Source organism: Peromyscus californicus, unplaced genomic scaffold, assembly GCF_007827085.1.
Source record: "Peromyscus californicus insignis strain IS unplaced genomic scaffold, ASM782708v3 Scaffold_13__1_contigs__length_99412109, whole genome shotgun sequence".
NCBI lineage: Eukaryota > Metazoa > Chordata > Mammalia > Rodentia > Cricetidae > Peromyscus > Peromyscus californicus.
The window spans coordinates 60,688,681-60,714,174 of NW_026294424.1; the positions used below are offsets into that span (position 1 = coordinate 60,688,681).

Below are 25,494 nucleotides of genomic sequence, written 5' to 3' on the forward strand. Positions count from 1 at the left end.
TGCACCTTTCCTGGAACTTGCTTTGGAGACCAGACTGGCCTCGAACTCACAGAGATCCGCCTGCCTCTGCCTCCCGAGTGCTGGGATTAAAGGCATGGGCCACCACTTCCCGGCGAGGAGCTATTTAAAAAAAAAAAAAGACATTGTGTGTTTTCTAGCTTCTAGAATGCATATACTTTATGTTTAAACAATTTAAAAAAGATATTCATTGAATGAATGTCTCCCAGAAAGATTATCTGCTCTCCCAGATATGGTGATATTTTATTTGTATTAAAATGTTATTTGTAGCCGGGCGGTGGTGGCGCACGCCTTTAATCCCAGCACTTGGGAGGCAGAGGCAGGCGGATCTCTGTGAGTTCGAGGCCAGCCTGGGCTACCAAGTGAGTCCCAGGAAAGGCGCAAAGCTACACAGAGAAACCCTGTCTCGAAAAACCAAAAAAAAAAAAAAATGTTATTTGTATGTTAATAAATAAAGTTGCCCGGGGTCAGAGCTATTAGCAAGCCATAGGAAAGCAGGGCAGTGGTGGCGTACGCTTGTAATCCCAGCACTTGGTAGGCAGAGCTAGGTAAGTTTCTGTGTGTTCAGGGATACAGCCAGTATTGGATACACATGCCTTTAATCTCAATACCAATCATGGAAAACCTGGAGGTCTATACAGACAGGCCGTGATGAGGCAGTCATGTGGTTAGGTTTACAACCAATGAGAAGGCAGGACAGGAACTCTATATAAAGACTTTAACACAGGGGTAGCTCTGGTTTGGAGAGGTAGGACCACCGCAGGAAGAAGGGTAAGGTTTTAGCTCTTAGCTCTGACCTCTTGGCTTTCTTCTTTGCATTGGTTCTGTGTTTCTTATTTAATAAGAAGGTTGGTTACATCTACACCCAGAAAAGTTGCTATGAAATTGATGATTTATCTTAAAATTGAAAATTTAAGTCTGTAAAAACATTGGTCCTTGGCCATGCCCACTTCCAACCCAGCCTGGCACAGTACTTCGTATGAAGATACAGAGGGAGAAGAGAGGGCATGGTCTTGCTAAATTTCATCTCTTGCATTTATCTTTTCCTTGCTCCACACAGACCTCTGAGTGTTGGAAATTGGAGGCAAATTGACTTTACCATGGGAACTAAGTGCAGGCCTTTCTTGGCATTCTGTATCATTTTAAGTGTGCTATTTTTATACCTGAAACATCTAGATGTCAGAACCTCACTTCTAGAGCAACATTATGGACTGAGGAGCTGCCAAGTATGTTTAAAAAATGCCGAAGAAGGACTTTTAATAATTAATGCCGCACTAATTATAAATTCTAGCCAGACTCAGAAATCTCAAGGTGAGTCAGGCTTATCAGAGAGCTGGAGGACCTGCTGTGGCTAGGATGCTATGGGAAAGACTGAGCTCCACTACAGAGGAGCTCAGTCTTTCTCTTCAGCAGTCATGTCAAAGGCTCCAATAATGGGTTTCAGGAAGGAGGTCGGCAGGAAGATTCAAATAGAGGAACTTTGAAGTCATGTGAACTCCAATACAGACGCTTAGCTTTGTGACTTTTCACAGCCTCCTGGAAATACAGGCATCAGGTGTCAGGAGGAGGATTCAGTGGACACAATACAGCCGATGTTATATGTGAGCCACTGATCTCACTCCGTCCTCACCTCCTTCCTTCAGCCACTTCTGATGTCACACAGAAATCCTCCTCAAATACTATTGGTTCTGTGCTTGAATATCCCGCCTTCTAAAACGCACCGTCTGTTCTAGGCCCACCCTCCTCAACTGGTAAAAGCAAGAGTCCTTTGTTCCTGTAGCAGAGCTAGCCCACATTCAGGATTTGTGATCAACCGGCCCGATTTTTGCCATTTCCATAAACACCAACGTTATTTACCTAGTCTTTCAACTTGGTGTCTGTTGTGATAAACACCATGACTAAAAATCGACTTGGAGAGGAAAGGGTTTATTTCTTCTTAGGACTCCCAGGTCACAGTCAGTCACTGAGGGAAGTCAGCACAGGAGCCTGGAGGCAGGAATTAATGCAGAGACTGCAGAGGAACCCTGTTTACCGGCTTGTGCTCTCTGGCTTGCTCAGCTGCCTTCCTTATACAACCTAAGCCCATTAGTGCAGGGATGGCGCTGCCCACAGTGGGCTGGGACTGTTATGCTTAGATCGCAGGGACCCCCAAAAGACCACCACGGAGACTGAATCCCATATGTAAAAGCAAAGAGCCTTTATTATCTTCAAGCTCCCGGGACTCGATCTCTCTGTCTGTCCAACACAGCGGTGAGAGCAGAGAGCCCAGAGCCCAGGCAGGGCGGGTTTTTTTTTTGTTTTGTTTTGTTTTTAATCATAGCAGAGGTTGGGGTGAGGGTATTTCCAGGGTTCAGGACCCTGCTTGGCTGACATTTGTCTAGGGGTATAGGGAATGTTTGGAATGTCACGTATTTCCTCTTAGATGCAGGTCCCACTGGGTGGGGTCTGCTTATGGCTAGGTCCAGGTGTTGCCTGCCAGAAGCTGTGTCTAGGCCTCTAAGCCTGTCATGGCAGCTGTGTGGTCAAGCTGTTTGGGGGCTCCCCACAGGGACCTCCTACATCAATTAGCAATCAAGAAAATGCCCCACAGACATGTTGTCTTAGTCAGCTTTCTATTGATGGGATAAAGACCATAATTGAAACTCGGGGAGGAAAGGGTTTATTTCTCCTTAGAGCTTTTAGTCCATCATCAGGGGAAGCAAGGCAGGATCTCAGGGCAAGAACCTGGAGGCAGGAATGGAGGCAGAGGTCATAGGGGAATGCTGCTTATTGGCTTGCTCTATAGGGCTTGCTCAGCTCGCTTTCCTACAGCACCAAGGACCATCTGCTCAGAGGGGGCACTGCTCCCAGGGAACCGGACCCTCCCACATCAATTATTATCAAGAAAATGTCCCTACAGACCTGCCTACAGACAACGTGATGGAGATATTTTTCAACTGAGGTTCCTCTTAGGAGATAACTTTGGTCAATCTGACAAAAAAAAAGTGACCAGGACATATGCCCCCAGGCCAGTCTAATGGGGGCAATTCCTTACTTGCCCTCTTCCCAGATTGGCTGTGTTAAGTTGATGGTGGATGTTAAAAATAACACGTAGTGTATTTGAGACAGTCCAAGACTAAATGCCTGTGAAGTCACAGATTTAACACACTAATTACATAACATACATAGACATGCAACTTTCATACGTACTAAATCAAATGCACCCGAAATCTTCTCCTGTTCTCTCATGCTATACACGCGACGAGTTGATACAGGAGTCCCAATGATTCATGTCATTTCAGCAGACACGGATACGCAGGAAATTCGGCGTTTATAGAACCTTTGGGGGTGCCGCCAGGGATTAGATTTGGGACTAAATCCTCAGGACTGGCTCCCACCACAGCAACCTCCCAAGGAAACACCACCCCTGGGGCTACCAAACAGAAGAACACAACTATCACTGCTATTACCACCATGACGGATCCCCAAGCCCACAAAACTAGCAGAAGGGCATTATAGAGTCCAGCTGTGCTGTGATCAACTCTCAACGTCCCCAGAACCGAGGCCCAGACATGAGATGACAGCCTTCCTTCTCATGAGAAAATAACCCAAAGTGCAGGAAGACAGCTCTATCAGATGCCTACCTATTGCTAAAATGCCCTCCCTTGGGGGACAGTGTCTACCCTTCTTCCAAAGGTCCAACAGCAAACTGAGGTATGATACCTCCAATGTTCACTCAGGAACTCACTCAGGAACTTACTGAGCACTGGGGTTATGGGTGAGCCATCTTAGAAATAAGACCAAAATGCTTTCACCCTAAAACTAAGGCCTAAGATTTCTCCTTTTAGGAAGAGGCCATTAGTTACTGAAACCAGTCAGTCCAGATTCCAGAAACCAGGAAGTGTAAAGGTACAGAGTCACAAGGTAGTCGCAAGGTAATGACTGCCAGACTATGGAATGTCCTCTCCCTGGTTTCCAGGGTAACTGACCACAGAAATGTCCCCACCTGAGGGCAGCCAATGAGAAATGGTGGCGGGTAACCACTCCCTTAGAAGCGAGATTAAGCCATGATTTCTAGAAAGCCCCTAGAAGTGAGCCAGTCAGAATTGTACCCATACTAGCACCCCTAAATGATGTAACCTTGTGGTTTTTGCCTTTAAAAACTGAGCTTGCAAGAGGTGGGCACTTCCTCCAGCCTCCACTGCGTTGGATCTGTTGGAAGAAGTCCCTGCCTCGGCTTGTATATCCAGAATTAAACCTTGCTTTTGCATTCCAGCATGCTTGTCTTTGGTGGTCTCTCTGGGGGTTGCAATCTGGGCACAACAATGGGCAGGGGTGTGGATGGTCTTAAAGTAGCCACACCAGAATGTCTACACCCAGCATGGATGAGGACTTCTTCACGGTGGCACAAATGGAGCCCCCTTCCTAATCCTTCTTCCTCCCTATATAATTCTAGCCCCTCCCCCGAGTCCCTGTGCAAGTAGAGTAGAACTGGATACACCTGGTTGAGAGGCATGGCTGAATACTTCTTCTGTGAAGGAATGCCAACAGTCAACAAGCCCAGCTGCGGGGAGCATTTGCAGGCAGGCACAGCTGAACTCATACAGATGGTGGCGGTTTAGCTCAGAGGACAGTCCTGTCCAATACCGCCTTTCAGATTTCAGATGCTCCTACACAAATGGTGGGAATTCATGTCAGCCAGGACGCTTAGCTGTCAGGGAGTCTAAAACGCATGGCTGTTAGCTTTCCAGCCTCTGCTATTTGAACAGACACACTGGAGACAGAGCTAAATGAAACAGCCTGGCCTGTCTGCTGCAAACCACAGGGCATACTCCCACAAGCAAAGGACTCTGGGATTCACATTCCTTAAGCTGTGTCTTCTTCAGCCCGCCATCACCGCAAGGGATGATGCCTCATTTGTCAATCGGACCTGGCCTTTTGTTTCTTCCCCCCCCACACACACACCATTTAAAACATTTTATTAAATTTTTTTTCATATAATACATCTTAATCATATTCTTTCCCTTCTGCAAGGTGTCCCAGATCACCCCCCATCTCCATACCCACCCAACCTCACGTTCATTCTCTTGAAAAGGAAGGAAGGGAGGAAGGGAGGGAGGAAGGAAGGAAGGAAGGAAGGGAGGGAGGGAGGGAGGGAGGGAAGGGAGGGAGGGAGGAAGGAAGGGAGGAAGGGAGAAAGGAAGGAACAAAGAGAAAACCAGCAAGACAGAAAATACCAAGTTAAAGCAAAAGGCACACACAAAAAGCCGTGGAGTCTGTTTCATGTCTGCCGTCTACCGGGCACGGGACCTGCCCTGGAGTGTGCTCACATTCTTACTGAGTTTGAGACCTGTGTGAATGAGAATCAACCAGAAGCTTTATTAATTTCTGTTATCGCATCTGGTCAGCTTTGACGAACTTCCTCGTTCCTGTTTCAGGTACTGGTGACTAAAGAAAACCCAGTTGTCTTCGAGGCTTTAGACTACGGAGTGACAGAGGACACACCGAATGGCGTCCAAGTTTCACTGAAAAGCAAATCAGGAGAGGAACCGAGTTCTACAACTCCTGCGTCCCACGTGGTGGAATGAGACAGTCAGTTCATGCAAAGTTGTCCTGATCTGTACACATGTGCACTTGAGCACACGCAGACAAGGACACACACACACACACACACACACACACACACACACACAAGAGCACTTGCATAAATTTTTTTTTTTTTTTAATGGAAGAACCAGACCTTGAAAGACTCCATCTTGCCAGTCTGGAAAGGCTACATCCTTAGGCTAACACTGCAGTGGCCCTTGATCCCTGCTCCTGGGTAATCCATGGAATAGGGAGGCTGGTCCAGCCAGCTGGATGCATGGAATTGTCTTACTCAACAGTGAATCCTGGATTTCAAACTCTTTTCAGGTGTTATAAATTGTCACTTGTTTAAGGGACAGTTAGAACTGCTGTTTCCATTTCAGCAGGGAGCGTGAGGACTGGTGGTTTGCACGGTGTGACAAAAACGGGGAGGAGCGCCCCCCCCACTCCCCCTACACCCCCCCACCCCCCCCCCACCCCCCCCCACCCCCCCACCCCACCCCGCCGCTAAAAGCTCTGTGAGGAAAACAGAATGCTAAGGGAAGGAGTTGATCATTAAACGCCAGGCCAGAGAAGGGAATGCAGGAATGTGACATGCTGGTTAGTGAACCTGCTCCACAGCCAGCCTCTGGGTTTGAGTCAGCCGGCACCCTAAAGCTCAGCAGTTCGTTTTTTTGCAGGCCTCAGCTTTCCCGTCTGGAAGGCGGAGCCAGACATCACCACCCTCGCAGGGCTGCTGTGGAATCAGCCGTGCCTGGATATAGGAAGTGGATAAGTCAGTGCGGCCAGGCTCTCTTCCACCTGCCGAGAGGCAGAGACAGCAACACCTTTCCGGAAAAATCACAACCCCATGTTACTGTCAAAGCTGCTGTTTTTAGGGTTTAGGAAATTGAGGGCCCCATAGCTACCTACACAAAAAAGCACCCTGGCCTCTGGGTGGAACCTGGGTGCCATGGCATTGTGTTCACTCTCAGGGGTGCCCTCAACCTTCACCTTCAGAGTGTGGAGCTGACCTTGAAGACCAGCAGCAAACAAGGGCAACAGTATGATTTGGAGTTAAAGTAGGAGAGGTAAAAAATTACCGCCCCTCCCCCGTCCCCCCACTACCCTCCCCCTCCCCCGTCCCCCCACTACCCTCCCCCCCACACCAGCAGCTTCTGTCTAGTGGTGATCTGCAACGTTTTCTTTTATAATTAAGGTTATAATTAAAACTAAACAAGTATTTTTTAAGAGAAGGAAAGGTCACTTCAGACTTGACAGCTTCTCAGACCGGAAGTCCGTTTCCTGAACCGAATGCAACCCCACATTCGCAGATAGAAACCTGACAACCTTGGGAGTTTTGATGATGACTGCGGACCAACACTAGCTGATCGCTCTGCTCTGAAACATACAGCTCGATCTTTAGGAAGACAGGCAACAAAAGGAGAATAAGAATTACTTCAAACTAAAACCAGCACCGCAAAACACTGAGTGCAGATATGAGCAGCTGCACTCTGAAGAGGAAATCCTGAAGAGCCAATAACAACCATCAATAACAAGCATCAAAAAGACAGACTGTTTAGCTATGTTGTAGAAACACATAAATCTATTAGGCTTTATGGACCAGCTATGGACAACCTGAAGATGAAAACAAGAAAAACAGTCTTGTTAAAAATGACGCAAAAATAATAAAACACTGAAAGAAATGCGAAGCTTGTACATTGAAAATGGCAAAGCAGGGGCTGGAGAGATGATGGTTCAGCAGGTCAGAGGACTGATGCTCTTTTGGAGAACCCAAATTCAGTTCCCAGCATCCATACAGGGCAGTTTACAAACGCCAGTAACCTCAGCTTCAGGGAACGTGATGCCCTCTTCTGGCCTCCCCAGGTATCTGCACTCATATGTGCAAACATCCACCTTGCATACATATATACATTATTAAAAATAAAAATAGAGCCTTTCTAAAAGAAAATGACCAAATATTACTGCCCCCCCAATAGAAAGGCAGGACAAGATGGCATCACAATCTGATCCAGTGGTGTTGCCACTGGTGAGGAGCCCATGCTCTGCTAAAGCCCCTCCCGCACGCAATAATAACTCCCTGGGTCATTAAGAAAAACAGCAAATAAAAAACTAGAAGGGGGAGTCGGAATGAGGGAGGCACTTAGCAGGAATGGAAGCAGAGAACAGAGGGTAACAGGTGTGAGTATGATAAAAACATACACATATGTGAACATGCCATGTGAAACCGATTATGTATAATCAACTTATACATAAAGCAAATTATCTTTTTAAGGTGCGTTAAAAAGTGCAGGAAGAGGGCCGGGTGGTGGTGGCGCACGCCTTTAATCCCAGCACTCGGGAGGCAGAGCCAGGCGGATCTCTGTGAGTTCGAGGCCAGCCTGGGCTACCAAGTGAGTTCCAGGAAAGGCGCAAAGCTACACAGAGAAACCCTGTCTCGAAAAACCAAAAAAAAAAAAAAAAAAAAAGTTTAAAAAGTGCAGGAAGAGCTGCCTAAAAGCGACCTCTGCCGCAAATTCACGTAGCACAGCACAGAGAGAGACAGCTCTGTTTGAGAGAAAGAGGGGGAATTATGCTCAGGCAATGGGCTTAGAACTCAGGCCCGTCAAGCCCAGGGCCCAGTCCACATCAGACGGGAAGAGGAAGGTAGGCACAGGTGATTGCCTTAGCGCTTATAGAGGTGGGCTCTCTGCGGTGAAACCAGTTCTGGGGCCAGGGACTATGAGGCTTCTGCACCTCCCCTGGAGCCAAGCAGAGGCTTGTGGGGATGGACGACGCTTCGAAGGCACCAGAGCAGGTCATCCTGTGCAGCAATTCCAACCACTGACGTGTGAGCACCCTGGACTTGGGAAGACCTCTAGTGTGAAGACAGGGCAATGCAGGAACAGCGGACTGGTGGCCAATCTGGGCTTAGAGCGCCATCTACTGCTGAAGCCGCAGCAGTGACCACCACCTTAGAGGAAAAACCCCAAAGCGGCAGGAGCCTGGCGACCAAAGAGGAGACGCTATCAAACCTTCAACACCCAGGGTCATTGTTACGCCAACAAACACAAACTTTAAAGGAGTCATGACCTCAGCTAATGGACGCCCGAAACTGGCCACTAAGAAACTGACACCTGAAATCTCAGGCAGCAGTTTTTGTTGTTAAGATTCATTTATTTTATGAATGTTTTGTCTCCATGTACCTCTGCACACCAGAAGAGGGCATCAGATCCCACAGGACTACAGTTATAGACAGTTGTGAGCCACCATGTGGGTGCTGGGAATTGAACTCAGGACCTCTAGAAGAGCAGCCACTGCTGTTAAAGGTTGAGCCATCTCTCCACCCCCTCAGATAGAGAATGTACAGTAGCTGTTTTAAGGAATCTCAGCAAACTTCAAGGAAACCCCAAGCAACAATTCCATCCTCTATCAAAGCCACAGCAGGGAGATGGAAGAAACCTGAAATCTCTAAGATCCAGGTACTAAAAAAACGCTCAAATGAAATGGAAACCACGACAGATGCTGTCTTAGCTTCTCTCTGCCCTTGTCATAACAGAATGTCCTGACAGAGCGACTTAATGGAGAAGGGTTTATTCCTGCTCAGCAGTTCAAGGTACCACTGTCCCTTGTACACCATGGTGAGGAAGTCAAGGAGCTTGAAGCCTTTGGTCACACTGTATCAACAGTCAGGAAGGAGAGAGGGGTGAATGCTAGCGAATGATCGGCTGGTTTTCTCAGCTTTACACAGTTCAGGATCCCCTGACCACTCCCAGTCAAGCTATATGTCTTTCCACATCAGTTAAGACACTCAAGATAGTCCCTCACAAGCATGGCCAGGAGCCTGTCTCCCAGGTGATCCTAGATTCGGCCAAGTTGACAATAACACTTGTCATCGAAGAAGGTATCTGAAAAGAAAGAAAAGGCAGATTAAAAAAAAAAAAAAGGCCAGAGAGTTCAAAGGTAAACGTGTTTGGAGATGGAAGAGAAGAGATGGGTGTGTGTGAAATGAAATGGCCACACTCATATCACACACAGAAATAAGTCTTTAATTTGAAAGTAGAGAATGGGCCGAGGAAAGTCCTTGTACAATGACAAAGGAGTCAGTCAGCAAGAGGAATTACTGTAAATGTGTATGTAAAAACCCAATAACAGAGCACACAAACACAGATTAACATCGATCAACATGGGAGAGCTATATTAGATGGTAGCGTGTGGTACCATAACTCCACTTCAGCAATGGACAGATCACTCAGGTTGAAAACCATCAAATGGACGATTTTCGTTAAACCATGATGAAGTGATATTGTATTTGTGCTCTAACAAATAAAGCTTGCATGGGGATCAGAGGACAAAGCCAGCCACTATATTAAACATAGAGGTCAGGCAGTGGAAGCACACACCTTTAATCCTAGCATTTGGGAGGCAGAGATTCCTCCGGATCTCTGTAAGTTCAAGGCCACACTGGGCACAGAGCCAGGCATGGTGGTACAAGCCTTTAATCCTAGTACAGCACTAGTTAACCACAGAGGTCTGAAGGTCTATACAGACAAACAGGAAGTGACAGAGCTGGGCAGAAAGAGGAAGTGATGTAGCTGGGCAGAGAGAGGAAGTGAGATGGCAGGGCACAGGAAGGTATATAGGCATGAGTACACAGGAAGTAGCTCTCTTGGGCTGAGGATTTCCTAGCAGCAAGAATTTGTGGCTGGCTTGTTCTATTCCTCTGATCTTTCAGCTTTCACCCCAATATCTGGCTCTGAGTTTTTTATTGGTTATACCATTTAGCAATTTGTGTTACATCATGTCCTAGACATAACAGATCTCTACAAAACATTTCATCCAACAGCTGCCGAATACAGAGTCTTCTCATCGATGCTGTGACATTCTCCCAGCTAGATCATATAACAGACCACTAAACAGGTCTCAGCACAGTATTCAGAGTGAGATCATGTTGAATGTCTCTTGCAACCACAATGCAATACAACCAGAAACAAGAAAAGCTTTAGAAACCACACAAATGTCTCTTGCAACCACAATGCAATACAACCAGAAACAAGAAAAGCTTTAAAAACCACACAAAAGCTATGGAAATTATACAACACACACCTAAGCCAACTATTGCAGGAGATTCGTTCACACTGTCACTCCGAGACTGCCAATAAAGTTAAACTTTGACTTACAACAGGTTAATGAAGAAAATAAGAAGTCACAAAACATCTTCAAACGCATGACGTTGGAAAGACAGCACACCAATGCCTACATGAAGCAGCAGCAGGAGCCGTGCTGAGACACTGGACCAACCAGCATCTCCATTCCATAAGCAGCTCATAATCTCGAATAAATTACCATCTTGACACCTTAAGGACTTGAAAAATAAGAAGAATCAGATCCAAAATCAGAAGGAAGAAAATAACATCAGAGTGAAAATAAATGAAATGAAACAGTAACTAAAAACAAAAAAAAACCCAAAGATGAACAAAAACCAAGTCATTTTTTGAAAAGGTAAACAAAATTGATAAACTCACCCACATTAACAAAGGAAACAAAGACCACAAATAAAATCAGAGATGAAAACGGAAACATTACAACTGACATCAGAAATGCAAATGTGTGAATTTGCACACGTGGGAAAATGTATTGCTGTGATCCATGTAATAAAAAGCTGAACGGCCAGCTGGGCGGTGGTGGCGCACGCCTTTAATCCCAGCACTCGGGAGGCAGAGCCAGGCGGATCTCTGTGAGTTCGAGGCCGGCCTCAGCTACAGAGTGAGATCCAGGAAAGGCACAAAGCTACACAGAGAAACCCTGTCTCGAAAAACCAAAAAAAAAAAAAAAAAAAAAAAAAAAAAGCTGAACGGCCAATAGCTAGGCAGGAGGTATAGGCGAGACTTTGGGAGGCAGAGAGGACTATGGGAAGAAGAAAGGTAGAGTTGCCAGCCAGACATGGAAGAAATAACATGAGCAGTACGGAGAGATGAGGTAGCGAGCCGTGCGGCAGAATATAAATTAAAATAAGTGGGTTAAGTTATAAGAGCTGGTTGAGACAAGACTAAGCTAAAGGCTGAGCTTTAATATAAATTTCTGTGTAGTTATTTGGGAGCTGGCTGGTGGGACAGAGAAAGACTCGTTACATACAAGGGATCACTAAACAATTATTTGTCAACAAATAATTATTTGAAATTATTTGAAAACCTAGAAGAAATTGACAAATTCCCTGAACACATACACATTGCCATAACTGAATCTTTTTTTTTCTTTCCTTTTCTTTTTAATCTTTTTTTTAAAGACAGTCTCTCTATGTAACCCTAGCTGTCCTGGAATACACTCTGCAGACCAGACTGGCCTTGAACTCACAGGGATCCACCTGCCTCTGTCTCCAGAGTGCTGGGATCTTGTGTGCACTACCACACATGGCCACAGTTCAGTCATGAAGAAACAGAAAATGGGGACAAGCAGACCTGTTGGGAGCCATGCAGCCTGGTTTCAGACCAGTATATGACTGCTTGTCCAAAGGGTCTCCAGATGAGGCAAAAGCCCTTGGAGACAGTCTCACTCAGCAAGGACCAGTGGACATCACAGAATACTGCTGGGACCACATAGCCTGCATGCTCTCTTCCCTCTCATAATATTGATGATTCTCTTGGCAGATTTAGGGTCATTTTGTCAATCATGCATGGGACATATGGGAAAACCCCATTTTTTCTCTAGAATCTTCCCCTAAAATTCTTTGGGAGCTGATGCTCCTCAGGTTTCTTGTCTGGGGATGCCAGCTGTCACTTCGGACCCCAGGAGCTGTTCTGATTCAGTGCTGACAGGATCGGAGGCAGACACCCTATTTCTGTAAGTATGTTTTGAACAGGGATTGTTGTTTTTGAAAATGTGTGCCTCTGTCAATCACTTTTTAGTTTTGTAAAGACAGGATGTACCTGGCTCGATGTTTGGCCAAGCCATCAAATTGATAAGTGTTGTTTTGGTTTAAAGATGTTTAGATGTAAAAGTTGGAAAAAAACCATATTTGACATATTTGTTTTTGCTGAGGTTTACGTAGGAGGATGGGGAAAGCTTGTTTGTTAGTATAGAAAAACATGCTTGTTTTTGATGTATGCTTTGTTTTGATGCTTGTTTTTGATGTATAAATAAAGACGGCTAGAGCGACTGGGGCCGGCCACTTGTGTGAAACTCATCTGGTAGTCAGACACTTCATTTCTTCACACGGACGCCCCTTCCCCATCTCAGGACCTGAACCCAGGCTGCAGCAGGACCACGGCACAGACCAACGACGATGGAATAAACCAACGAGATTGAATAAAAAATAGATAATAAGCCGGGCGGTGGTGGCGCATGCCTTTAATCCCAGCACTCGGGGAGGCAGAGCCAGGCGGATCTCTGTGAGTTCGAGGCCAGCCTGGACTACCAAGTGAGTTCCAGGAAAGGCGCAAAGCTACACAGAGAAACCCTGTCTCGAAAAACCAAAAAAAAAAAAAAAAAAAAAAAAAAAGATAATAAAAAGCTTCTCAGTCACATAAACCTAGAACCACATGATGTCTGTTATCAGTAATCTTTTTGTGCCGCTCTAATGAGATGCCTGACATGGGCCATTTCTGAAGGAGAGGTTCGTCTGGCTCACGGTTCTGAAGGCTCAGCCTCTGAAACGGCGGAGTGTACGGCTGTATGCTGAGGACTGTCCTCCTGCTGCACCATCTCACCACCCAGCAACAACAGAAACGTGTGTGGGAGGAAGCGAGTGTCAGCATCTCCAACCAACGGGACACCACAGGCGAAGCTTCTCTTCCTTCTGTCCTGTCACGAGAACTACCAAAGGGGTAGTAAGAAAAATGTTATATCCCCAATGACCCAAGGGTTTCCCTTGTCCTCCCTCTCAGAGCTTCCATGACCCCCTGATAGGACAACCCGGAAGGCCCAGCCTTCACTCACCTAAACCATAGCAGCTTCCCTGTTGACTGCTACCGAATTTTTTTTTTCCAGAGCTGAGGACCGAACCCAGGGCCTAGCCAGTGCTCTACCACTGAGCTAAATCCCCAACCCCCGAATATTTTTAAAGGTGATGCCAATTCTTCATTTGTTTAAAAAAAAATGATGATGATGATGATGGGCATGGCGGAGCATCCTAAGGTGGCACATCCCTTTTCTCCCTGGCACATGGGAAGCAGAGGCAGGAAGATCTCACTGAGTCTGGGACCAGCCTGGTCTACACAGTAAGCTCCAGGGCAGCCAGGGATATGTAGTAAGACCCTGTCTAAAATTAAAAAGGGTGGTGCTTGGAGGAGAAGGAGGAAAGAATTTTTTTCCAAACTCACTTGATGAGGCCAACATTATCTTTGTATTAAGATTTTCTATTTTGAATTATATATATATATATATATATATATATATATATATTTATATATATATAGCATACAGAGCCAGGGGCATTGAATTCCCTTGCAGGTGGAGCTATAAGCGGTGGTGAGCCGCCTGATGCGCTGGGTACTAAACTCAGGTTGTCTGGGCAAGAGCAGTACACCTACTTTTAACCACTGAGCCATTTCTCTGCCCCCAGGCCAGCCTTGACCAAAAGACAGCTTCAGGCTGGAATTTCTAATAAACACCGAAACACAACTCTCCAACAAATACTAACATGCAAAACATCCAACAGGATGTTAAAAACATTCTCCACCACCATCCAGTGGGGTTCATCCCAAGGAGGGAAGGATGGCTCAACATAAGTCAACCAAGAAATGTGGTCAGTCACCATGTCCTAGTTACTATTATGACCAATGCAACGTGGGAGGAAAGGGTTTATTTGGTTTAGGCTGCCACGTCATAGTCCATCACTGAAGAAGTCAGGGCAGGAACCTGGAGGCAGGAGCTGATGCAGAGGCCATGGAGGGGTGCTGCTTCCCGGCTTGATCCTCATGGCTACCTCTGTCTGCTTTCTTGCAGAACCCAGGATCAGCAACAAGACAACAGAAAATAAATCAATGAATAAACAGCATCCCAAATGGAAATAATGAATGTACGTCGGTAGCACACGAGGCTACCACTGCTCAGGGATAGCACCACCACCAATCTCTAATTAAGAAATGCCCTACAGCCAGCTCTTCTCAACTGAGTTTCCCTCCTTTCAGATGACTCTAGCTGGTGACAAGTTGACATAAAGCAGGCCAGCACACACCCCAACAAAATGAAGCACAAAACCATCAGAGCATCCCAACACCCACAGAAAAAGTCCTTGATAGAATTCAAATCTCTTGACGATAAAAGGGGAGGAATGTCCTTTAACATGATAAAGTCCAGATCTAACAAGTCAGCATCATCCTGAATGGGAAGAAAGTGGAAATCTTTGTCTCCAGGTGATTGACCACGACAAGAATGCTGACTTATGCCACTTTTATTCCACACAGTGCTGGGAATCCCGGTCAGCAAGAAGGCAACAGAAAAAAAAAAAAAATGAATAAATAGCATCCAAAGTGGGAATAATGAACAAAAGTCAGTAGCACTTGAGGATACCATGGTGTTAAACATGCAAAACCCCACCCAAAGACGCCACCAAGAATCTTAGAACCTATAAATGAATTCAGCAAAGAGAGAGAACACAAAAGGAATATAAAAAAATCAGTACCATTGCAGCATGCCATTAGATAATTATCTGAAACAGAAGAAAGCAGTGCTGTTTGCAAGAACCAGAGAGAGACAGAGACAGAGAGACAGACGACAGACAGACCTGGAAATTAATTTAACTAAAGAGAAAACTGAATGAAAGTGATTGACGGGATACAAAGAAGTCGAACACCACCTGTGGGACTAGATAAACCAGTGTTAAGCTATCCATGCCACCTGAAGGGTTAGCAAATTTCATGCGATCCCTATTAAAATAACAATGTTGTTCTTTACAAAACTGAGAAACACAACGAGGAGGAATCCTCATTAAAACAACCTCAAATGGAAAGAAAGAAGTAAGAAGTGTAGCTAGAGTACTTGCTATGGCTCTAACAGCTCTGACCCCTAGGCAACTTTATTTATTAACATACAATTAAAATCACATTTCAGTACAAGTAAAATACCACCACAAAGAAGCATTAGACTCTTGGTGTCCAAACACACAGAAGCATCGCCCTCCATTTCCCTCTGGGAGTTTCACAGTTTCGGCTCCCTCATTTAGTCTGTAACATGCTTAGAGTCAATGTTGCACATGGTGAGAGACGAGGATCTAGTTTCTTCCCTCTGCATGTGGACGTCCAGTTTCCCCCAGCACCATTTACTGAGGACACAATCCTGTCCACAGTAAGTATTCCAGTGCCCACGTTAGTCAGTGCAACGCATACCTGAGATAAAACAGTTTTTTAAAAAATAACGGTTTATTTTGGCGGCGTCTGTCCATGACCAGTTGGTTCTATTGTCTTGGGCCTGTGGCAGCGTGCTACATTCCGGCAGAATGTGGGGTGGAGAAGGCCAGTTCAGCTATGAAAGAGTGAGAAAGGGCTAGGAGCCAAAAATGAACAACATTCTCTAGCAACTGGGAAATCTCCCAGTAGGTTCCATTTCTTAAAGTTTCTACCCCCTCCCTACAGCACCAGGGGCTGGGAATCCAGCCTTAGCACATGTGGCCTCTGGGGAACCTGACCCAAGCCATAGCGGTGGTTTGTCAAAGATCAGTTGACTGCGAATTCATGTGTTAACTTAGAGGTTTTGTGTTCCTTTGCATTCCTATTTCTGTTGGCATCGTGGAGTGTGCCAGTGTCCTGCTGTCTTGATTACTATAGCTTAGTAGTGTGCTTTGAGAAAGTACTCTCACACTGCACATCTGATACAGATCATTACCTAGAACACAGAAGGAACTTACATGGCTCTGTAGCAAGCAGTCTAAATTAAACAACAGGCAACAGGTCGAAATCGGCATTTCTCAAAAGGATGCCCACAAATTGCTGACAGGAATATGAAAAAAATGCATGGCATCATGAATCACTGGAGAACTGAAAACGAAAAGCACAACAGAGTATCACCTCCCTCCCTCTAGTTAGAGTAGCTATAATCGGAAGGTCACAGTGCTGTGAGGATGCAAAGACGGGGAAGCCTTAGATGTCATGGGTGGGATGCACACTACTTATAGAAAACAGTACAGGGGGTCCTTACATGAGGAACAAAGAACCACACGATCCAGCTCTCCCAACACAACAGAACAACCACACCGAGAGACCACGAGTTAGACAGACTCTCTGGCAGGCAGACGGACAGGGAGAAGGGCCATGGCTAGGTAATAAAGGTGGCGAATTTCCAAGATGTCTGGCTTCGACCTCACCCTCCTGACTTGAGACAAAAGGCTGGCAGCTTCTGTCTCCCACCAGCGGGTCCCTGCTGATGGACTGGCTCAACCAGTTTCAGGCAAGTCACACAACAGTTGTGGACCGATCAAATTGATCAATCCTACATGAGGGGAGGAAACCTCTTCAGAGGCTTTGAAACCCCCAGCCCTCATGAAGAGACTGATTTTGGGCTTCCCAGTCCCCCTGCTTTGCAGAGGCTCTTTTCCTTGTGTGTCTGCTGTATGTGTGTGTTTCCTCATCCCCAGCAAACGCCTTTCTTCCACTGCTGATTCTGTCTGGGTGCTTGGGACGTCTCTGCCACCACCTGTTGCTCTGCAGATTGCTCTCGCTTTTTCTTTCTTTAACTAGCAGAGAAAGCGAACCCCGAGACCCCCAGACTGTATCACTATGATCCAGTTCTCTAGGTATGAAGCATTTGCCCAAAAGAAACGATGTCCATAAATCAGAGACACCTGCATTCTCGTGCTTTTATTTATTCCTAATAGCCAAGAAATGGAAATTAAAAAAAAAAAACAAACTTCCTATCAACTGATGACAGGATAAAGTAAATGAGCCAGACATGCCAGTAGCTCTCTCTCTCTCTCTCTCTCTCTCTCTCTCTCTCTCTCTCTCTCTCTCTCACTCACTCACACACACACACACACACACACACACACACACACACACACACACACACACGGATGAAAATTTTCAATTTTTTTTTCTTTATTCTTAGACAATTTCCTGCTTACTTAGGATATCATGTATTTTGGTCATTTTCGCATACCCCTCCTGTGAAACTCTGAATGTAATTGGCCCCCATAATTTCATAGGGAGTGGCACTATTAGGAGGTGTGGCTTTGTTGGAGGAAGTGTGTCACTGTGGGGTGGGCTTTGAGGATTCCTATGCTCAGGATATTGCCCAGTATCTCAGTCGACCTCCTGTTGCCTGCAAACCAAGATGTAGCCAGCATCACATCTGCCTGCATGCTGCCATGCTCCCCGTCGTGATGATAATAGACTGCACCTCTGAACTGTAAGTGAGCCCCAACTAAATGTTAGCTTTATAAGAGTTGCCAAGGTCATGGTGTCTCTTCACAGCAATAGAAACCCCAACTAAGGCACCTCCCCATTATCCCTTCTCACCCCCCTCCCTCTCCTGCTGAACCTTTGCTTCTTCCCAAGTCTTCCTCCGACTCTCACATCTTTGTTTTGTTTTGGAGACCCACTGAGTTTAATTAGGGTCGCCTGCATGAGCAATTCCCTCCAAATTAATAGACCAATTCCATTTAATTTTTATTAATAATGCTCAAAGGTTTTTTTGGTAGCAATTAATAAATGATTTCAAAATGTATATGAAAATGTAAAAGAAAGCTAGACACAGTGGCACAGGCCTCTAGTCCTAGCTAATTAAGAAGCTGAGGCAGGAGCGTCGCATGTTCAGGGCCAGCCTGGGCTGCAAGATGAGTTGAAGGCCAGTCTCAACAACCGTGTGAGCTCCTGTCTCAAGATAAAAAGTGAAAAGAGCCGGGCGGTGGTGGCGCACGCCTTTAATCCCAGCACTCGGGAGGCAGAGGCAGGCGGATCTCTGTGAGTTCGAGGCCAGCCTGGTCTACAGCGCGAGTTCCAGGAAAGGCGCAAAGCTACACAGAGAAACCCTGTCTCGAAAAAAACCAAAAAAAAAAAAAAAAAAGTGAAAAGAGGGCTGAGGGTATTGGTTAATGGGAGAGTGTGGTGATATTATGTCCCCCAAAATATTGTGCACCCTAATAAACTTATGGGGGGGGTCAGAGAACAGAACAGCTGCTAGATAGACATAGAGGCCAGAAAATGGTAAAATGAAAAAACAAAAAACCAAAAAATTTTCATTACTTATCCTATTTAAAACAAGTAGTTCCTTTTTAAAAGTAGATTCAATAATCTCCCTTTTTATCTTCTCAGGAGAGCGTTTGCCTAGCTTGTGTGAGGACTTGGTTTAACCTCCAGTGGGTGAAGGGTGGGGGCTGTAAGACACAGCCAAGGCCTTAGACTAGCCCAGGCAGGTTTTAAAAAGAAACACAAAGTTCATGAATTTCTATCACCCGACTTGAAAACTTCCTGAAAGACTTTGCAGTAAAGATAGACTGATAACTCGGCAGGGTAGAATTAACAGTCCAGAATAAACTGTTGAATCTGTAGTCGGAATACCCCCTCTCCCATCCCGTGTGCTAGGGATCAAACTCAGGGCTTCACACAAGCTGGCCAAGAGCTCTTCCTTAACTACATCCCAGTCCTGCTCACGAGAGTTTGGACTGAGCTGCCAAGGTAATTAACTAGGTAACATATCTTTTTCTTTTTTTAAAGTTCATTTATTTTTATTTTATGTGCATTGGTGTTTTGCCTGCATGTATGTTTGTGTGAAGGTGTCAGATCTTCAAATTACAGACAGTTGTGAGCTGCCATGTGGTTGCTGGGAATTGAACCCAAGTCCTCCGGAAGAGCAGCCAGTGCTCTTAACTGCTGAGCCATCCCTCCAACCCCAGTAATGTATCTTTTTAACAAATGCTCTGGGAAAATTGAACACACATGTGCAAAAAAGAAAACAAACCTTTACTTTACTTTTACTTTACATTTACCTAAAATGCATTGAAGACCGAAATATAAAATTGAAGACTTCTTAAAGAAAATGCAGGCTGGAGAAATGGCTCAGCGGTTAAGAGCACTGGCTGCTCTTCCAGAGGTTCTGAGTTCAATTCCCAGCAACCACATGGTGGCTCACAACCATCTGTAATGAGATCTGGTGCCCTCTTCTGCCATGCAGGCAGAACACTCACTGTATACATAATAAATAAATCCTAAAAAGAAAAAAAAAGAAAATGCTTGGGGAAATTCCTGTCACCTTGGATTAGGCAAAGATTTCTTAGATGACCCATAAACGAATGTGGACCTCATCAAAGTGAACTCTTAAAAATTAGTGCATGGGCAGTTAAAATAAATTCACAGGCCAGAAGAAAATATTTGCAAGTCTTAGTAGGTCTGATGTAAACAGTATCCAGAATATATAAAGAGCCTTTACAAAGCAATAAGAAGATCTTTTAAAAGCTTATTTAAAAAAGGGGCATGGATTTGAGTAGACATTTCACCAAAGAAGATTCTTAAGCAACTAGGAAACAGCATGAAGGGAAGCCACCTCTTAGTCATCGGGGAACTGCGAACAGAGTAACAGAGAGGTTCCATTTTTACAGAGTAACAGAGAGGTTCCATTTTAGATGTGTCATAAGGTCGTAGTCAAGTTCGACAACAGGAGGTAGAGATATAAAATAGTATGGGCACTTGGGAAAACAATCTGGCAGTCACTATGCAGCTCAGGGTAGCCCTGAACTCATCATCTTCCTGTCTCAGCATCCCAAGTCCTAGTACCACAGGCATGCCATGCCAAATCCAGCTTGTCATGTATTAAAAGGTTACAAATAATATAAACTTTAAAATAAAATAAACATTTAAAAAGTTAAACAGTTCCTATCCAATCTAACATTTCCACTTCTAGAAGTGAGTGAGGGATGAAAATAATTGCCCACATAATGATTTATAGATAAATGTTCAAATTTCACAAAAATGTGCATCAGGGTAACCCAAACCCGGAAGCAAAGCAAGCATCCATCCTACAGTGAATGGGAAATAAGATATGCGTCTATAGAATGGAACACGTGTCAGCAATAAAAAAAGAATTGACTTCTGGGGTATACTAACAAACCAACCTCAGAAACAGGCTAGATAAAAAAAGCTCCACAGTAAAGATTATATATTGCATGGGTTCCGTGTATATGAACCATCTACAGAGCCAGAATACATCAGTGGCAGGCTGACAGGGGAAGGAAATTAATTTCAAAAAATGGGATAACTTTTGCAACAAAGAAACTATTTTAGCATTGGACCACGGTGACGCCGCACACGTGAAACTCCACTAGAAAGAGCTGCTATAGTCTCACACGGGTGGATCTTATATGTCCGCTGGGTCCCAATACGTTGTTAAAGATTGTTACAACTGAGAACAAAATACCTTTCATTAAATCCCCATCACATTTGGCTTCTTTTTTTTTTTTTTTTTTTTTTTTTGGTTTTTCGAGACAGGGTTTCTCTGTGTAGCTTTGCGCCTTTTCCTGGAACTCACTTGGTAGCCCAGGCTGGCCTCGAACTCACAGAGATCCGCCTGGCTCTGCCTCCCGAGTGCTGGGATTAAAGGCGTGCGCCACCACCGCCCGGCACATTTGGCTTCTTAATCAACTGAAAGATTATTCTCTCCACATAGGAATCATATAATTCCTTTCCTCTGTACAACAAAACCAAACTTCTTTGATCTCTGCATCATATACTCTCTATGTTGGCAACCATTTTGCCCACTGTTTTGGCTTTCTCTCTCAGTAAGATCTCAAGGTCTCTTTCTCTTTTTTAAAACACACTCACGCACTCGCATGCCCATGGAGGCCAGAAGAAAGCATTGGGTGCCCTGGAGCTGTAGGTGGTTGTGGGCTTCCGATGTGATGCTGGGAACTGAACTCTGGTTTTCTGCAAGAGCAGAAAGTACTGAAGCCCTTTCAAGGTCTCCCTCGAAGGGGAATCTTCACAGTTTTCATGAGGGAATTTTTTTTTTAAGATGTATTTATTTATTACATATACAGTGTTCTGCCTACATACCAGAAGAGGGCACCAGATCTCGTTAAAGATAGTTGTGAGCCACCATGTGGTTGCTGGGAATTGAACTCAGGACCTCTGGAAAGGCAGTCAGTATTCTTAACCTCTGAGCCATCTCTCCAACCCATTTTTAAAATAACTTTTTAAGGGTTTTTTTTTTTTTAGTTTTATTTATTTATTTCATGTATATGAGTACTCTATCTGCATGTACGCCTTTATACCAGAAGAGGGCATCAGATCTCACTATAAGTGGTTGTGAGCCATCATGTGGTTGCTGGGAACTGAACTCAGGGCCTCTGGAAGAGCAGCCAGTGCTCTTAACCGCTGAGCCATCTCTCCAACTCCTTCAGCTGGGAAGTTTTTATTGAGTGTTTATTATATGTTGGGTACTAATACCTATAACAGTTATAAGCTGGTCAACTCAGTTGGTGGAATTTCCTTCCCTTATGAAACAGATCATGAATATAACATTAATCTAGTCAAATGATAGCAAATATTTGTTGTCTTATGCTTTTGGCAGATAACCTTATTAGGGTTACTATTGCTGTGATGAAACATGACCATAGCAACTTGGGGAGGAAATATCTGGTTTATGCTGCCATATCACTGTTCATCACTGAAGGAAGTCAGGACAGGAACTCAAGCAGGGCAGGAACCAGGAGGCAGGAGCTGATGTGGAGGCCATGGAGGGGTGCTGCTTACTGGCTTGCTTCCCATGGCTTGCTCAGCCTGCTTTCTTACAGAACCCCAGGACCACCAGCCCAGGGATGGCACCACCCCACAATGGACTGGGCCCTCCTGCATCAATCACTAATAAGAAAATGTCCCACAGCCTTGCCTACGGCCAGGTCTTACGGAGGCACTTTCTCAACTGAGGCTCCCCCTTTTCCAGTTAGCTAGCTTGTGTCAAGTTGACATAAACCTAGGTAGCACAGCAGACATCATTAATCAATCATAGCATTCCCCCCCACAACCCCCACACCCCCACCAGGGGACTGAAAAACCTTCTGAAGGCCATGTGCTGGGAACTCACTATGATTGAAATTAAACTGAACTTCTTGCTTCTGCTAGAGACAAAGACCGAATTAGCTTTACGTTCAAATTATGATGCTTAAAATATCTGAAGCTGGGCATGGTGCCACCTGTCTTTAATCCCAGCACTTGGAAGGCAGAGGCAGGTGGATCTTGTAAGTTCAAGGCCAGCCTGCTCTACATAGTGTGTTTCAGGCCAACCAGAGCTACACAGCGAGACCCTGTCTTAAAAATTGTTTGCTTTTTACTTTTTCTCACATACTATTCAGAAAGTCAGGTACTATACCCATGAATTCATGTTTAATTGCTTTTTCAAAAACTGTTTTTCCTTATGACTTTTATGTATTAAATTTAACTTATGGTATGGGTATGCAACAGGATCTTGCTAAGTAAGTGTCTCAGGCTGGCTTTGAACTTCCTATGCAGCCAGGCTCGCCTTACATTTTTCATGCTCCTGCTCAGCCTCACAAGTACTAGCATTACCACACTCAACTCATGTATTTAACTTTCAATAGTTATAATCAAAATGTTGTGATTTGTTTTCAGTTGACATTTTCCATGATTCACAATTTTGTAACTGTAGAATTGCAGGGGAGAGAGAATTCCTATGCAGATCAACAGCACTATAATGGCCTTGTAGAGCTTCATGCACATCCTTGGTATGTTCGTTAATACACTCACAAAGCTGTGCGACCATCCTGGGCTCCCTATCAGCCCCAACTTTTTATTTCAGGCTTATTTTTCTAAGTAATTCTGACATCTGGATGTTTGAGACTCAAGTCGCAGATGTGTCCTCTCTAACTCTGCTCTTAAAAAAAAAAACAAAAACAGTACAGAACTGTAAAACCCCCTCCACCTCAGTCTGCCTAGCCAGCCAGCCACACTGCCAAAGGAGAAGCTAAGCGTCAGTCCGCAAAGCCCATTCTACACTCATCGTCCTATTCTTTTCTACAAGATACAAGCCGTGAGTCCTAGAATCTGGCTGAGAGCGTATAAAACATCTTGCCCTGAGATTTCAGCATTGCCAATTGCTCATCTCCCATTTTTAAAGATGAGGACAAGATAGATCTGTGTCTGCTCTCCTTAGAAGTAAAGAGTTTTTATTGTTCCCCCGGGCTTCCTTGGCATCTGATAGACCATACATATGTGCACACACACACACACACACACACACACACATTTGTGTGTTGAGTGAATAACTGAGTACCTCCCATAGACACTTCTGGGTCATGATGTCACAGCGCTCTAACCAGCTATTTTGGCAATAACTGTCCACTGTTGACTTCTGCCTATCCATCAGCCTTAGCTTAAATGCAACTTCCTGCCACATCTTTTTAATTCCCTCCACTGAGTTAGGTGTTCCTTCCGCACTATATTATTGATAAGAGCTGCCGGAGGAAGTTTCTGTGTTTGGTTCTGGATTCACCTTAGCGTCCACAAGCTCGGGGACCAGCAGTGGTTAGTGCTTCAGCAATATGTGTGGAATGAAGGAATAATGAGAGCTGGAAATGTCGTTTGTCTCTGTCAAAAGACAAAAACCGCAGCCAGTGTACCAGATGTTTTGGATTATGTTCACCTGTCTTGAATCTCTTTTATTTAGCAACTTCGTTGAGATGTAATTTACATAGCATAACATTCACTCATTAGGACCTGACTAATGTCTTCTTGCCTCTCGCTTGGTACGTGAAGGTCATTTTTTTTTTCTGATAGCGAAAATGGGAAGAAAATCGAAGTAGCACATTGCTGAACCCTCAGAGAGAATGGGCCCTTCCGGCCCTGTTCTCCAGGCTTGTTTGCCTGCCTGCCTGTCTTTCCAACTGTGGCACCAAGCAAATTAACATTTCTAAGCCCCGGATCCTGATTTATAAAATTTCACTAAGGCAGTAGCTTCGTGGGACCCTCTCGGGATGAAATAAGATGGCCCGAGTAAAGGATCCAACCAGGGAGACAGCACTGTAAAAACCATGCTGGTTCCCAGCATCCTGTGCAGCCCCTGCTGACCTCAGCCTCTGAAACAGCATGTCCGCTCTCTGAGCATTTGTTCTGATGCGTCCTCAGCCACCTCATTCTGGGGTTTAGCTCTCCTGACAATTGATGCAAATCTGGTCCCTCCTTCAGCATAAGCTTTTTCCTTCCATCTCTTGGATGTGCCTATTGGAAAGAACACATCCCACATTACAGATCATTACAGAACCATGGTTCCCTTATTTGCAACATCCTTTCTTCTTTGCTGAAAGCATTGTGGACCAGAATCTTGTTATCCCAAGCCTCTGATCTTTGAAAAAGGCCTTTCCCATTAAAAAACAATAAATTTTTTTTTTTAAAAAAAGCTTTTCCCTTTAAGCCTCTTGTCTCAAAATCACCCATCTTTTCTTTGATCTCTTCTAAAGTGTTCCACCGTCTGTATTCTGGGTGTCTTGTATTACCCGTCCCTGCTTGTACCGCTTCCCCACGACCCCACCGGTTCTTCCCCAGGAGTCACATTACATCAGCCTCACTAATGCACTATCGGCTACAGATCAGATGTTTTATTCTAGGCAGTCCAAATTAAAAAAAAAAAAAATGAGCCTGGGCACAGGTTCGACTTAACATGGAGGACAAATTGTCTGAGGTTAAGTACAAACTGTTCCGAGATGGGAGGGGACGGACAAATATTTATATTCATATTAAATATCTATATATTTAATATATACCTGTTGATTTTGTGCTTTTTCTCAACGCTTCAGAGACCCTCGAACTTTGGAGTGATTGAGACGGTAGAGGATGGGTTTCCAGAAATTTCGCCCCGAATTAAAAGCTCCATCAGAAAGGCTGCTCCATGCGCTCAAGTAACACCCACCAACAAAAACCATCTCCACAACCACAGATTATCTCACCGGCGAGTGAGGCTGCAGGGTTTGGGGGCTCGGCTGTACCACTCTGTGCG

The 25,494-nt window shown here is 44.9% G+C and overlaps 1 long non-coding RNA gene across 4 annotated transcripts; it reads right to left on the bottom strand.

Annotated features, from left to right (window-relative positions):
• On the bottom strand, positions 1-25,486 carry LOC128108480 (uncharacterized). Of its 4 annotated transcripts, XR_008217481.1 has the most exons (4): positions 25,262-25,486; positions 24,570-24,719; positions 13,091-13,374; positions 8,679-9,470 (listed from the first exon to the last, which is right to left on the bottom strand). It is a non-coding gene; the product is annotated as an uncharacterized LOC128108480 (long non-coding RNA). The 4 variants fall into 4 exon arrangements; XR_008217483.1 differs by lacking the exons at positions 8,679-9,470; positions 13,091-13,374 and adding an exon at positions 1-120; XR_008217484.1 differs by lacking the exons at positions 8,679-9,470; positions 13,091-13,374 and adding an exon at positions 5,181-5,347.
• Positions 25,487-25,494: the final 8 nt, after the last annotated feature.